Below are 14897 nucleotides of genomic sequence, written 5' to 3' on the forward strand. Positions count from 1 at the left end.
TTGGGGATGTGATTGTGATGGAATGAATGGGAGTGTAAAAGGGATGAAGTGAATGGGAGTAAGCATGTGAAAGTCTGAATGGGTATGAATGGGGTTGCGATTGGGGGTGTGATTGTGATGGAATGAATGGGAGTGTACATGGGATGAAGTGAGTGGGAGTAAGCATGTGAAAGTCTGAATGGGTATGAATGGGGGTGCGATTGGGGATTTGATTGTGATGGAATGAATGGGAGTGTAAATGGGATGAAGTGAATGGGAATAAGCATGTGAAAGTCTGAATGGGTATGAATGGGGTTGCGATTGGGCATGTGATTGTGATGGAATGAATGGGAGTGTAAATGGGATGAAGTGAATGGGAGTAAGCATGTGAAAGTCTGAATGGGTATGAATGGGGGTGCGATTGGGGGTGTGATTGTGATGGAATGAATGGGAGTGTAAAAGGGATGAAGTGAATGGGAGTAAGCATGTGAAAGTCTGAATGGGTATGAATGGGGTTGCGATTGGGCATGTGATTGTGATGGAATGAATGGGAGTGTAAATGGGATGAAGTGAATGGGAGTAAGCATGTGAAAGTCTGAATGGGTATGAATGGGGGTGCGATTGGGGGTGTGATTGTGATGGAATGAATGGGAGTGTACATGGGATGAAGTGAATGGGAGTAAGCATGTGAAAGTCTGAATGGGTATGAATGGGGGTGCGATTGGTGATGTGATTGTGATGGAATGAATGGGAGTGTAAATGGGATGAAGTGAATGGGAGTAAGCATGTGAAAGTCTGAATGGGTATGAATGGGGGTGCGATTGGGGATGTGATTGTGATGGAATGAATGGGAGTGTAAATGGGATGAAGTGAATGGTAGTAAGCATGTGAAAGTATGAATGGGTATGAATGGGGGAGCGATTGGGGATGTGATTGTGATGGAATGAATGGGAGTGTAAATGTGATGAAGTGAATGGGAGTAAGCATGTGAAAGTCTGAATGGGTATGAATGGGGGTGCGATTGGGGATGTGATTTTGATGGAATGAATGGGAGTGTAAATGTGATGAAGTGAATGGGAGTAAGCATGTGAAAGTATGAATGGGTATGAATGGGGGAGCGATTGGGGATGTGATTTTGATGGAATGAATGGGAGTGTAAAAGGGATGAAGTGAATGGGAGTAAGCATGTGAAAGTATGAATGGGTATGAATGGGAGAGCGATTGGGGATGTGATTTTGATGGAATGAATGGGAGTGTAAATGTGATGAAGTGAATGGGAGTAAGCATGTGAAAGTCTGAATGGGTATGAATGGGGGTGCGATTGGGGATGTGATTTTGATGGAATGAATGGGAGTGTAAATGTGATGAAGTGAATGGGAGTAAGCATGTGAAAGTATGAATGGGTATGAATGGGGGAGCGATTGGGGATGTGATTTTGATGGAATGAATGGGAGTGTAAAAGGGATGAAGTGAATGGGAGTAAGCATGTGAAAGTATGAATGGGTATGAATGGGAGAGCGATTGGGGATGTGATTTTGATGGAATGAATGGGAGTGTAAATGTGATGAAGTGAATGGGAGTAAGCATGTGAAAGTCTGAATGGGTATGAATGGGGGTGCGATTGGGGGTGTGATTGTGATGGAATGAATGGGAGTGTAAATGTGATGAAGTGAATGGGAGTAAGCATGTGAAAGTCTGAATGGGTATGAATAGGGGTGCGATTGGGGGTGTGATTGTGATGGAATGAATTGGAGTGTAAATGTGATGAAGTGAATGGGAGTAAGCATGTGAAAGTCTGAATGGGTATGAATGGGGGTGCGATTGGGGGTGTGATTGTGATGGAATGAATTGGAGTGTAAATGTGATGAAGTGAATGGGAGTAAGCATGTGAAAGTCTGAATGGGTATGAATGGGGGTGCGATTGGGGGTGTGATTGTGATGGAATGAATTGGAGTGTAAATGTGATGAAGTGAATGGGAGTAAGCATGTGAAAGTCTGAATGGGTATGAATGGGGTGCGATTGGGGGTGTGATTGTGATGGAATTAATGGGAGTGTAAATGGGATGAATGAATGGGAGTAAGCATGTGAAAGTCTGAATGGGTATGAATGGAAGTGCGATTGGGGGTGTGATTGTGATGGAATGAATGGGAGTGTAAATGGGATGAAGTGAATGGGAGTAAGCATGTGAAAGTCTGAATGGGTATGAATGGGGGTGCGATTGGGGGTGTGATTGTGATGGAATGAATGGAAGTGTACATGGGATGAAGTGAATGGGAGTAAGCATGTGAAAGTCTGAATGGGTATGAATGGGGGTGCGATTGGGGGTGCGATTGTGATGGAATGAATGGGAGTGTACATGGGATGAAGTGAATGGGAGTAAGCATGTGAAAGTCTGAATGGGTATGAATGGGGGTGCGATTGGGGATGTGATTGTGATGGAATGAATGGGAGTGTAAATGGGATGAAGTGAATGGGAGTAAGCATGTGAAAGTCTGAATGGGTATGAATGGGGGTGCGATTGGGGGTGCGATTGTGATGGAATGAATGGGAGTGTACATGGGATGAAGTGAATGGGAGTAAGCATGTGAAAGTCTGAATGGGTATGAATGGGGGTGCGATTGGGGGTGTGATTGTGATGGAATGAATGGGAGTGTACATGCGATGAAGTGAATGGGAGTAAGCATGTGAAAGTATGAATGGGTATGAATGGGGGTGCGATTGGGGGTGTGATTGTGATGGAATGAATGGGAGTGTACATGGGATGAAGTGAATGGGAGTAAGCATGTGAAAGTCTGAATGGGTATGAATGGGGGTGCGATTGGGGATGTGATTGTGATGGAATGAATGGGAGTGTAAATGGGATGAAGTGAATGGGAGTAAGCATGTGAAAGTCTGAATGGGTATGAATGGGGGTGCGATTGGGGGTGTGATTGTGATGGAATGAATGGGAGTGTACATGGGATGAAGTGAATGGGAGTAAGCATGTGAAAGTCTGAATGGGTATGAATGGGGGTGCGATTGGGGGTGTGATTGTGATGGAATGAATGGGAGTGTAAATGGGATGAAGTGAATGGGAGTAAGCATGTGAAAGTCTGAATGGGTATGAATGGGGGTGCGATTGGGGGTGTGATTGTGATGGAATGAATGGGAGTGTAAATGGGATGAAGTGAATGGGAGTAAGCATGTGAAAGTCTGAATGGGTATGAATGGGGGTGCGATTGGGGGTGCGATTGTGATGGAATGAATGGAAGTGTACATGGGATGAAGTGAATGGGAGTAAGCATGTGAAAGTCTGAATGGGTATGAATGGGGGTGCGATTGGGGGTGTGATTGTGATGGAATGAATGGGAGTGTACATGGGATGAAGTGAATGAGAGTAAGCATGTCAAAGTGTGAATGGGTATGAATGGGGGTGTGATTGGGGGTGTGATTGTGATGGAATGAATGGAAGTGTACATGGGATGAAGTGAATGAGAGTAAGCATGTCAAAGTGTGAATGGGTATGAATGGGGGTGTGATTGGGGGTGCGATTGTGATGGAATGAATGGGAGTGTACATGGGATGAAGTGAATGAGAGTAAGCATGTCAAAGTGTGAATGGGTATGAATGGGGGTGCGATTGGGGGTGTGATTGTGATGGAATGAATGGAAGTGTACATGGGATGAAGTGAATGGGAGTAAGCATGTGAAAGTCTGAATGGGTATGAATGGGGGTGCGATTGGGGGTGTGATTGTGATGGAATGAATGGGAGTGTAAATGGGATGAAGTGAATGGGAGTAAGCATGTGAAAGTATGAATGGGTGTGAATGGGGGTGCGATTGGGGGTGTGATTGTGATGGAATGAATGGGAGTGTACATGGGATGAAGTGAATGGGAGTAAGCATGTGAAAGTCTGAATGGGTATGAATGGGGGTGCGATTGGGCATGTGATTGTGATGGAATGAATGGGAGTGTAAATGGGATGAAGTGAATGGGAGTAAGCATGTGAAAGTCTGAATGGGTATGAATGGGGGTGCGATTGGGGGTGTGATTGTGATGGAATGAATGGGAGTGTACATGGGATGAAGTGAATGGGAGTAAGCATGTGAAAGTCTGAATGGGTATGAATGGGGGTGCGATTGGGGATGTGATTGTGATGGAATGAATGGGAGTGTAAATGGGATGAAGTGAATGGGAGTAAGCATGTGAAAGTCTGAATGGGTATGAATGGGGGTGCGATTGGGGATGTGATTGTGATGGAATGAATGGGAGTGTAAAAGGGATGAAGTGAATGGGAGTAAGCATGTGAAAGTCTGAATGGGTATGAATGGGGTTGCGATTGGGGGTGTGATTGTGATGGAATGAATGGGAGTGTACATGGGATGAAGTGAATGGGAGTAAGCATGTGAAAGTCTGAATGGGTATGAATGGGGGTGCGATTGGGGATGTGATTGTGATGGAATGAATGGGAGTGTAAAAGGGATGAAGTGAATGGGAGTAAGCATGTGAAAGTATGAATGGGTATGAATGGGGGAGCGATTGGGGATGTGATTTTGATGGAATGAATGGGAGTGTAAAAGGGATGAAGTGAATGGGAGTAAGCATGTGAAAGTATGAATGGGTATGAATGGGAGAGCGATTGGGGATGTGATTTTGATGGAATGAATGGGAGTGTAAATGTGATGAAGTGAATGGGAGTAAGCATGTGAAAGTCTGAATGGGTATGAATGGGGGTGCGATTGGGGGTGTGATTGTGATGGAATGAATGGGAGTGTAAATGTGATGAAGTGAATGGGAGTAAGCATGTGAAAGTCTGAATGGGTATGAATAGGGGTGCGATTGGGGGTGTGATTGTGATGGAATGAATTGGAGTGTAAATGTGATGAAGTGAATGGGAGTAAGCATGTGAAAGTCTGAATGGGTATGAATGGGGGTGCGATTGGGGGTGTGATTGTGATGGAATGAATTGGAGTGTAAATGTGATGAAGTGAATGGGAGTAAGCATGTGAAAGTCTGAATGGGTATGAATGGGGGTGCGATTGGGGGTGTGATTGTGATGGAATGAATTGGAGTGTAAATGTGATGAAGTGAATGGGAGTAAGCATGTGAAAGTCTGAATGGGTATGAATGGGGTGCGATTGGGGGTGTGATTGTGATGGAATTAATGGGAGTGTAAATGGGATGAATGAATGGGAGTAAGCATGTGAAAGTCTGAATGGGTATGAATGGAAGTGCGATTGGGGGTGTGATTGTGATGGAATGAATGGGAGTGTAAATGGGATGAAGTGAATGGGAGTAAGCATGTGAAAGTCTGAATGGGTATGAATGGGGGTGCGATTGGGGGTGTGATTGTGATGGAATGAATGGAAGTGTACATGGGATGAAGTGAATGGGAGTAAGCATGTGAAAGTCTGAATGGGTATGAATGGGGGTGCGATTGGGGGTGCGATTGTGATGGAATGAATGGGAGTGTACATGGGATGAAGTGAATGGGAGTAAGCATGTGAAAGTATGAATGGGTATGAATGGGGGTGCGATTGGGGGTGTGATTGTGATGGAATGAATGGGAGTGTACATGGGATGAAGTGAATGGGAGTAAGCATGTGAAAGTCTGAATGGGTATGAATGGGGGTGCGATTGGGGATGTGATTGTGATGGAATGAATGGGAGTGTAAATGGGATGAAGTGAATGGGAGTAAGCATGTGAAAGTCTGAATGGGTATGAATGGGGGTGCGATTGGGGGTGTGATTGTGATGGAATGAATGGGAGTGTACATGCGATGAAGTGAATGGGAGTAAGCATGTGAAAGTCTGAATGGGTATGAATGGGGTTGCGATTGGGGTTGCGATTGTGATGGAATGAATGGAAGTGTACATGGGATGAAGTGAATGGGAGTAAGCATGTGAAAGTCTGAATGGGTATGAATGGGGGTGCGATTGGGGGTGTGATTGTGATGGAATGAATGGGAGTGTAAATGGGATGAAGTGAATGGGAGTAAGCATGTGAAAGTCTGAATGGGTATGAATGGGGGTGCGATTGGGGGTGTGATTGTGATGGAATGAATGGGAGTGTAAATGGGATGAAGTGAATGGGAGTAAGCATGTGAAAGTCTGAATGGGTATGAATGGGGGTGCGATTGGGGGTGCGATTGTGATGGAATGAATGGAAGTGTACATGGGATGAAGTGAATGGGAGTAAGCATGTGAAAGTCTGAATGGGTATGAATGGGGGTGCGATTGGGGGTGTGATTGTGATGGAATGAATGGGAGTGTACATGGGATGAAGTGAATGGGAGTAAGCATGTGAAAGTATGAATGGGTATGAATGGGGGTGCGATTGGGGGTGTGATTGTGATGGAATGAATGGGAGTGTACATGGGATGAAGTGAATGGGAGTAAGCATGTGAAAGTCTGAATGGGTATGAATGGGGGTGCGATTGGGCATGTGATTGTGATGGAATGAATGGGAGTGTAAATGGGATGAAGTGAATGGGAGTAAGCATGTGAAAGTCTGAATGGGTATGAATGGGGGTGCGATTGGGGGTGTGATTGTGATGGAATGAATGGGAGTGTACATGGGATGAAGTGAATGGGAGTAAGCATGTGAAAGTCTGAATGGGTATGAATGGGGGTGCGATTGGGGATGTGATTGTGATGGAATGAATGGGAGTGTAAATGGGATGAAGTGAATGGGAGTAAGCATGTGAAAGTCTGAATGGGTATGAATGGGGGAGCGATTGGGGATGTGATTTTGATGGAATGAATGGGAGTGTAAAAGGGATGAAGTGAATGGGAGTAAGCATGTGAAAGTATGAATGGGTATGAATGGGAGAGCGATTGGGGATGTGATTTTGATGGAATGAATGGGAGTGTAAATGTGATGAAGTGAATGGGAGTAAGCATGTGAAAGTCTGAATGGGTATGAATGGGGGTGCGATTGGGGGTGTGATTGTGATGGAATGAATGGGAGTGTAAATGTGATGAAGTGAATGGGAGTAAGCATGTGAAAGTCTGAATGGGTATGAATAGGGGTGCGATTGGGGGTGTGATTGTGATGGAATGAATTGGAGTGTAAATGTGATGAAGTGAATGGGAGTAAGCATGTGAAAGTCTGAATGGGTATGAATGGGGGTGCGATTGGGGGTGTGATTGTGATGGAATGAATTGGAGTGTAAATGTGATGAAGTGAATGGGAGTAAGCATGTGAAAGTCTGAATGGGTATGAATGGGGGTGCGATTGGGGGTGTGATTGTGATGGAATGAATTGGAGTGTAAATGTGATGAAGTGAATGGGAGTAAGCATGTGAAAGTCTGAATGGGTATGAATGGGGTGCGATTGGGGGTGTGATTGTGATGGAATTAATGGGAGTGTAAATGGGATGAATGAATGGGAGTAAGCATGTGAAAGTCTGAATGGGTATGAATGGGGGTGCGATTGTGATGGAATAAATGGGAGTGTAAATGGGATGAAGTGAATGGGAGTAAGCATGTGAAAGTCTGAATGGGTATGAATGGGGGTGCGATTGGGGGTGTGATTGTGATGGAATGAATGGGAGTGTAAATGGGATGAAGTGAATGGGAGTAAGCATGTGAAAGTCTGAATGGGTATGAATGGGGGTGCGATTGGGGGTGTGATTGTGATGGAATGAATGGGAGTGTAAATGGGATGAAGTGAATGGGAGTAAGCATGTGAAAGTCTGAATGGGTATGAATGGGGGTGCGATTGGGGGTGTGATTGTGATGGAATGAATGGGAGTGTAAATGGGGTGAAGTGAATGGGAGTAAGCATGTGAAAGTCTGAATGGGTATGAATGGGGGTGCGATTGGGGGTGTGATTGTGATGGAATGAATGGGAGTGTAAATGGGGTGAAGTGAATGGGAGTAAGCATGTGAAAGTCTGAATGGGTATGAATGGGGGTGCGATTGGGGGTGTGATTGTGATGGAATGAATGGGAGTGTAAATGGGATGAAGTGAATGGGAGTAAGCATGTGAAAGTCTGAATGGGTATGAATGGGTATGAATGGGGATGTGATTGTGATGGGTTGAATGGGAGTGTACATGGGATGAAGTGAATGGGAGTAAGCATGTGAAAGTCTGAATGGGTATGAATGGGGGTGCGATTGGGGGTGTGATTGCGATGGAATGAATGGGAGTGTAAATGGGATGAAGTGAATGGGAGTAAGCATGTGAAAGTCTGAATGGGTATGAATGGGTATGAATGGGGATGTGATTGTGATGGGTTGAATGGGAGTGTACATGGGATGAAGTGAATGGGAGTAAGCATGTGAAAGTCTGAATGGGTATGAATGGGTATGAATGGGGATGTGATTGTGATGGGTTGAATGGGAGTGTACATGGGATGAAGTGAATGGGAGTAAGCATGTGAAAGTCTGAATGGGTATGAATGGGGTGCGATTGGGGGTGTGATTGCGATGGAATGAATGGGAGTGTAAATGGGATGAAGTGAATGGGAGTAAGCATGTGAAAGTCTGAATGGGTATGAATGGGGGTGCGATTGGGGGTGTGATTGTGATGGAATGAATGGGAGTGTAAATGGGATGAAGTGAATGGGAGTAAGCATGTGAAAGTCAGAATGGGTATGAATGGGGTGCGATTGGGGGTGTGATTGTTATGGAATGAATGGGAGTGTAAATGGGATGAAGTGAATGGGAGTAAGCATGTGAAAGTCTGAATGGGTATGAATGGGGGTGCGATTGTGATGGAATAAATGGGAGTGTAAATGGGATGAAGTGAATAGGAGTAAGCATGTGAAAGTCTGAATGGGTATGAATGGGGGTGCGATTGGGGGTGTGATTGTGATGGAATGAATGGGAGTGTAAATGGGATGAAGTGAATGGGAGTAAGCATGTGAAAGTCTGAATGGGTATGAATGGGGGTGCGATTGGGGGTGTGATTGTGATGGAATGAATGGGAGTGTAAATGGGATGAAGTGAATGGGAGTAAGCATGTGAAAGTCTGAATGGGTATGAATGGGGGTGCGATTGGGGGTGCGATTGTGATGGAATGAATGGGAGTGTACATGGGATGAAGTGAATGGGAGTAAGCATGTGAAAGTATGAATGGGTATGAATGGGGGTGCGATTGGGGGTGTGATTGTGATGGAATGAATGGGAGTGTACATGGGATGAAGTGAATGGGAGTAAGCATGTGAAAGTCTGAATGGGTATGAATGGGGGTGCGATTGGGGATGTGATTGTGATGGAATGAATGGGAGTGTAAATGGGATGAAGTGAATGGGAGTAAGCATGTGAAAGTCTGAATGGGTATGAATGGGGGTGCGATTGGGGGTGTGATTGTGATGGAATGAATGGGAGTGTACATGCGATGAAGTGAATGGGAGTAAGCATGTGAAAGTCTGAATGGGTATGAATGGGGTTGCGATTGGGGTTGCGATTGTGATGGAATGAATGGAAGTGTACATGGGATGAAGTGAATGGGAGTAAGCATGTGAAAGTCTGAATGGGTATGAATGGGGGTGCGATTGGGGGTGTGATTGTGATGGAATGAATGGGAGTGTAAATGGGATGAAGTGAATGGGAGTAAGCATGTGAAAGTCTGAATGGGTATGAATGGGGGTGCGATTGGGGGTGTGATTGTGATGGAATGAATGGGAGTGTAAATGGGATGAAGTGAATGGGAGTAAGCATGTGAAAGTCTGAATGGGTATGAATGGGGGTGCGATTGGGGGTGCGATTGTGATGGAATGAATGGAAGTGTACATGGGATGAAGTGAATGGGAGTAAGCATGTGAAAGTCTGAATGGGTATGAATGGGGGTGCGATTGGGGGTGTGATTGTGATGGAATGAATGGGAGTGTACATGGGATGAAGTGAATGGGAGTAAGCATGTGAAAGTATGAATGGGTATGAATGGGGGTGCGATTGGGGGTGTGATTGTGATGGAATGAATGGGAGTGTACATGGGATGAAGTGAATGGGAGTAAGCATGTGAAAGTCTGAATGGGTATGAATGGGGGTGCGATTGGGCATGTGATTGTGATGGAATGAATGGGAGTGTAAATGGGATGAAGTGAATGGGAGTAAGCATGTGAAAGTCTGAATGGGTATGAATGGGGGTGCGATTGGGGGTGTGATTGTGATGGAATGAATGGGAGTGTACATGGGATGAAGTGAATGGGAGTAAGCATGTGAAAGTCTGAATGGGTATGAATGGGGGTGCGATTGGGGATGTGATTGTGATGGAATGAATGGGAGTGTAAATGGGATGAAGTGAATGGGAGTAAGCATGTGAAAGTATGAATGGGTATGAATGGGGGTGCGATTGGGGGTGTGATTGTGATGGAATGAATGGGAGTGTAAATGTGATGAAGTGAATGGGAGTAAGCATGTGAAAGTATGAATGGGTAAGAATGGGGGAGCGATTGGGGGTGTGATTGTGATGGAATGAATTGGAGTGTAAATGTGATGAAGTGAATGGGAGTAAGCATGTGAAAGTCTGAATGGGTATGAATGGGGGAGCGATTGGGGATGTGATTTTGATGGAATGAATGGGAGTGTAAATGTGATGAAGTGAATGGGAGTAAGCATGTGAAAGTCTGAATGGGTATGAATGGGGGTGCGATTGGGGATGTGATTTTGATGGAATGAATGGGAGTGTAAATGTGATGAAGTGAATGGGAGTAAGCATGTGAAAGTATGAATGGGTATGAATGGGGGTGCGATTGGGGATGTGATTGTGATGGAATGAATGGGAGTGTAAAAGGGATGAAGTGAATGGGAGTAAGCATGTGAAAGTATGAATGGGTATGAATGGGGGTGCGATTGGGGGTGTGATTGTGATGGAATGAATGGGAGTGTAAATGTGATGAAGTGAATGGGAGTAAGCATGTGAAAGTATGAATGGGTATGAATGGGGGAGCGATTGGGGATGTGATTTTGATGGAATGAATGGGAGTGTAAATGTGATGAAGTGAATGGGAGTAAGCATGTGAAAGTCTGAATGGGTATGAATGGGGGTGCGATTGGGGATGTGATTTTGATGGAATGAATGGGAGTGTAAATGTGATGAAGTGAATGGGAGTAAGCATGTGAAAGTATGAATGGGTATGAATGGGGGAGCGATTGGGGATGTGATTTTGATGGAATGAATGGGAGTGTAAAAGGGATGAAGTGAATGGGAGTAAGCATGTGAAAGTATGAATGGGTATGAATGGGAGAGCGATTGGGGATGTGATTTTGATGGAATGAATGGGAGTGTAAATGTGATGAAGTGAATGGGAGTAAGCATGTGAAAGTCTGAATGGGTATGAATGGGGGTGCGATTGGGGGTGTGATTGTGATGGAATGAATGGGAGTGTAAATGTGATGAAGTGAATGGGAGTAAGCATGTGAAAGTCTGAATGGGTATGAATAGGGGTGCGATTGGGGGTGTGATTGTGATGGAATGAATTGGAGTGTAAATGTGATGAAGTGAATGGGAGTAAGCATGTGAAAGTCTGAATGGGTATGAATGGGGGTGCGATTGGGGGTGTGATTGTGATGGAATGAATTGGAGTGTAAATGTGATGAAGTGAATGGGAGTAAGCATGTGAAAGTCTGAATGGGTATGAATGGGGGTGCGATTGGGGGTGTGATTGTGATGGAATGAATTGGAGTGTAAATGTGATGAAGTGAATGGGAGTAAGCATGTGAAAGTCTGAATGGGTATGAATGGGGTGCGATTGGGGGTGTGATTGTGATGGAATTAATGGGAGTGTAAATGGGATGAATGAATGGGAGTAAGCATGTGAAAGTCTGAATGGGTATGAATGGAAGTGCGATTGGGGGTGTGATTGTGATGGAATGAATGGGAGTGTAAATGGGATGAAGTGAATGGGAGTAAGCATGTGAAAGTCTGAATGGGTATGAATGGGGGTGCGATTGGGGGTGTGATTGTGATGGAATGAATGGGAGTGTAAATGGGATGAAGTGAATGGGAGTAAGCATGTGAAAGTCTGAATTGGTATGAATGGGGGTGCGATTGGGGGTGTGATTGTGATGGAATGAATGGGAGTGTAAATGGGATGAAGTGAATGGGAGTAAGCATGTGAAAGTCTGAATGGGTATGAATGGGGGTGCGATTGGGGGTGTGATTGTGATGGAATGAATGGGAGTGTAAATGGGATGAAGTGAATGGGAGTAAGCATGTGAAAGTCTGAATGGGTATGAATGGGGGTGCGATTGGGGGTGTGATTGTGATGGAATGAATGGGAGTGTAAATGGGATGAAGTGAATGGGAGTAAGCATGTAAAAGTCTGATTGGGTATGAATGGGGGTGCGATTGGGGGTGTGATTGTGATGGAATGAATGGGAGTGTAAATGTGTTGAAGCGAATAGGAGTAAGTATGTGAAAGTCTGAATGGGTATGAATGGGGGTGCGATTGTGATGGAATAAATGGGAGTGTAAATGGGATGAAGTGAATGGGAGTAAGCATGTGAATGTCTGAATGGGTATGAATCGGGGTGCGATTGGGGGTGTGATTGTGATGGAATGAATGGGAGTGTACATGGGATGAAGTGAATGGGAGTAAGCATGTGAAAGTCTGAATGGGTATGAATGGGGGTGCGATTGGGGGTGTGATTGTGATGGAATGAATGGGAGTGTAAATGGGATGAAGTGAATGGGAGTAAGCATGTGAAAGTCTGAATGGGTATGAATGGGTATGAATGGGGATGTGATTGTGATGGGTTGAATGGGAGTGTACATGGGATGAAGTGAATGGGAGTAAGCATGTGAAAGTCTGAATGGGTATGAATGGGGGTGCGATTGGGGGTGTGATTGTGATGGAATGAATGGGAGTGTAAATGGGATGAAGTGAATGGGAGTAAGCATGTGAAAGTCTGAATGGGTATGAATGGGTATGAATGGGGATGTGATTGTGATGGAATGAATGGGAGTGTAAATGGGATGAAGTGAAGGGGAGTAAGCATGTGAAAGTCTGAATGGGTATGAATGGGGGAGCGATTGGGGGTGTGATTGTGATGGAATGAATGGGAGTGTAAATGGGATGAAGTGAATGGGAGTAAGCATGTGAAAGTCTGAATGGGTATGAATGGGGGTGCGATTGGGGGTGTGATTGTGATGGAATGAATGGGAGTGTAAATGGGATGAAGTGAATGGGAGTAAGCATGTGAAAGTCAGAATGGGTATGAATGGGGGTGCGATTGGGGGTGTGATTGTTATGGAATGAATGGGAGTGTAAATGGGATGAAGTGAATGGGAGTAAGCATGTGAAAGTCTGAATGGGTATGAATGGGGGTGCGATTGTGATGGAATAAATGGGAGTGTAAATGGGATGAAGTGAATAGGAGTAAGCATGTGAAAGTCTGAATGGGTATGAATGGGGGTGCGATTGGGGGTGTGATTGTGATGGAATGAATGGGAGTGTAAATGGGATGAAGTGAATGGGAGTAAGCATGTGAAGGTCTGAATGGGTATGAATGGGGGTGCGATTGGGGGTGTGATTGTGATGGAATGAATGGGAGTGTAAATGGGATGAAGTGAATGGGAATAAGCATGTGAAAGTCTGAATGGGTATGAATGGGGGTGCGATTGGGGGTGTGATTGTGATGGAATGAATGGGAGTGTAAATGGGATGAAGTGAATGGGAGTAAGCATGTGAAAGTCTGAATGGGTATGAATGGGTATGAATGGGGATGTGATTGTGATGGGTTGAATGGGAGTGTACATGGGATGAAGTGAATAGGAGTAAGCATGTGAAAGTCTGAATGGGTATGAATGGGGGTGCGATTGGGGGTGTGATTGTGATGGAATGAATGGGAGTGTAAATGGGATGAAGTGAATGGGAGTAAGCATGTGAAAGTCTGAATGGGTATGAATGGGAGTGCGATTGGGGGTGTGATTGTGATGGAATGAATGGGAGTGTAAATGGGATGAAGTGAATGGGAGTAAGCATGTGAAAGTCTGAATGGGTATGAATGGGGGAGCGATTGGGGATGTGATTGTGATGGAATGAATGGGAGTGTACATGGGATGAAGTGAATAGGAGTAAGCATGTGAAAGTCTGAATGGGTATGAATGGGGGTGCGATTGTGATGGAATAAATGGGAGTGTACATGGGATGAAGTGAATAGGAGTAAGCATGTGAAAGTCTGAATGGGTATGAATGGGGGTGCGATTGTGATGGAATAAATGGGAGTGTACATGGGATGAAGTGAATAGGAGTAAGCATGTGAAAGTCTGAATGGGTATGAATGGGAGTGCGATTGGGGGTGTGATTGTGATGGAATGAATGGGAGTGTAAATGGGATGAAGTGAATGGGAGTAAGCATGTGAAAGTCTGAATGGGTATGAATGGGAGTGCGATTGGGGGTGTGATTGTGATGGAATGAATGGGAGTGTAAATGGGATGAAGTGAATGGGAGTAAGCATGTGAAAGTCTGAATGGGTATGAATGGGGGTACGATTTGGGGTGTGATTGTGATGGAATGAATGGGAGTGTAAATGTGTTGAAGTGAATAGGAGTAAGCATGTGAAAGTCTGAATGGGTATGAATGGGGATGTGATTGTGATGGAATGAATGGGAGTGTAAATGGGATGAAGTGAATGGGAGTAAGCATGTGAAAGTCTGAATGGGTATGAATGGGGGTGCGATTGTGATGGGATGAATGGGAGTGTAAATGGGATGAAGTGAATGGGAATAAGCATGTGAAAGTCTGAATGGGTATGAATGGGGGTGCGATTGGAGATGTGATTGTGATGGAATGAATGGGAGTGTAAATGGGATGAAGTGAATGGGAGTAAGCATGTGAAAGTCTGAATGGGTATGAATGGGGATGTGATTGTGATGGAATGAATGGGAGTGTAAATGGGATGAAGTGAATGGGAGTAAGCATGTGAAAGTCTGAATGGGTATGAATGGGGGTGCGATTGGAGATGTGATTGTGATGGGATGAA

Source organism: Paroedura picta, chromosome 1 (genome assembly GCF_049243985.1).
Source record: "Paroedura picta isolate Pp20150507F chromosome 1, Ppicta_v3.0, whole genome shotgun sequence".
In the NCBI taxonomy this organism is placed as follows: Eukaryota; Metazoa; Chordata; class Lepidosauria; order Squamata; family Gekkonidae; genus Paroedura; species Paroedura picta.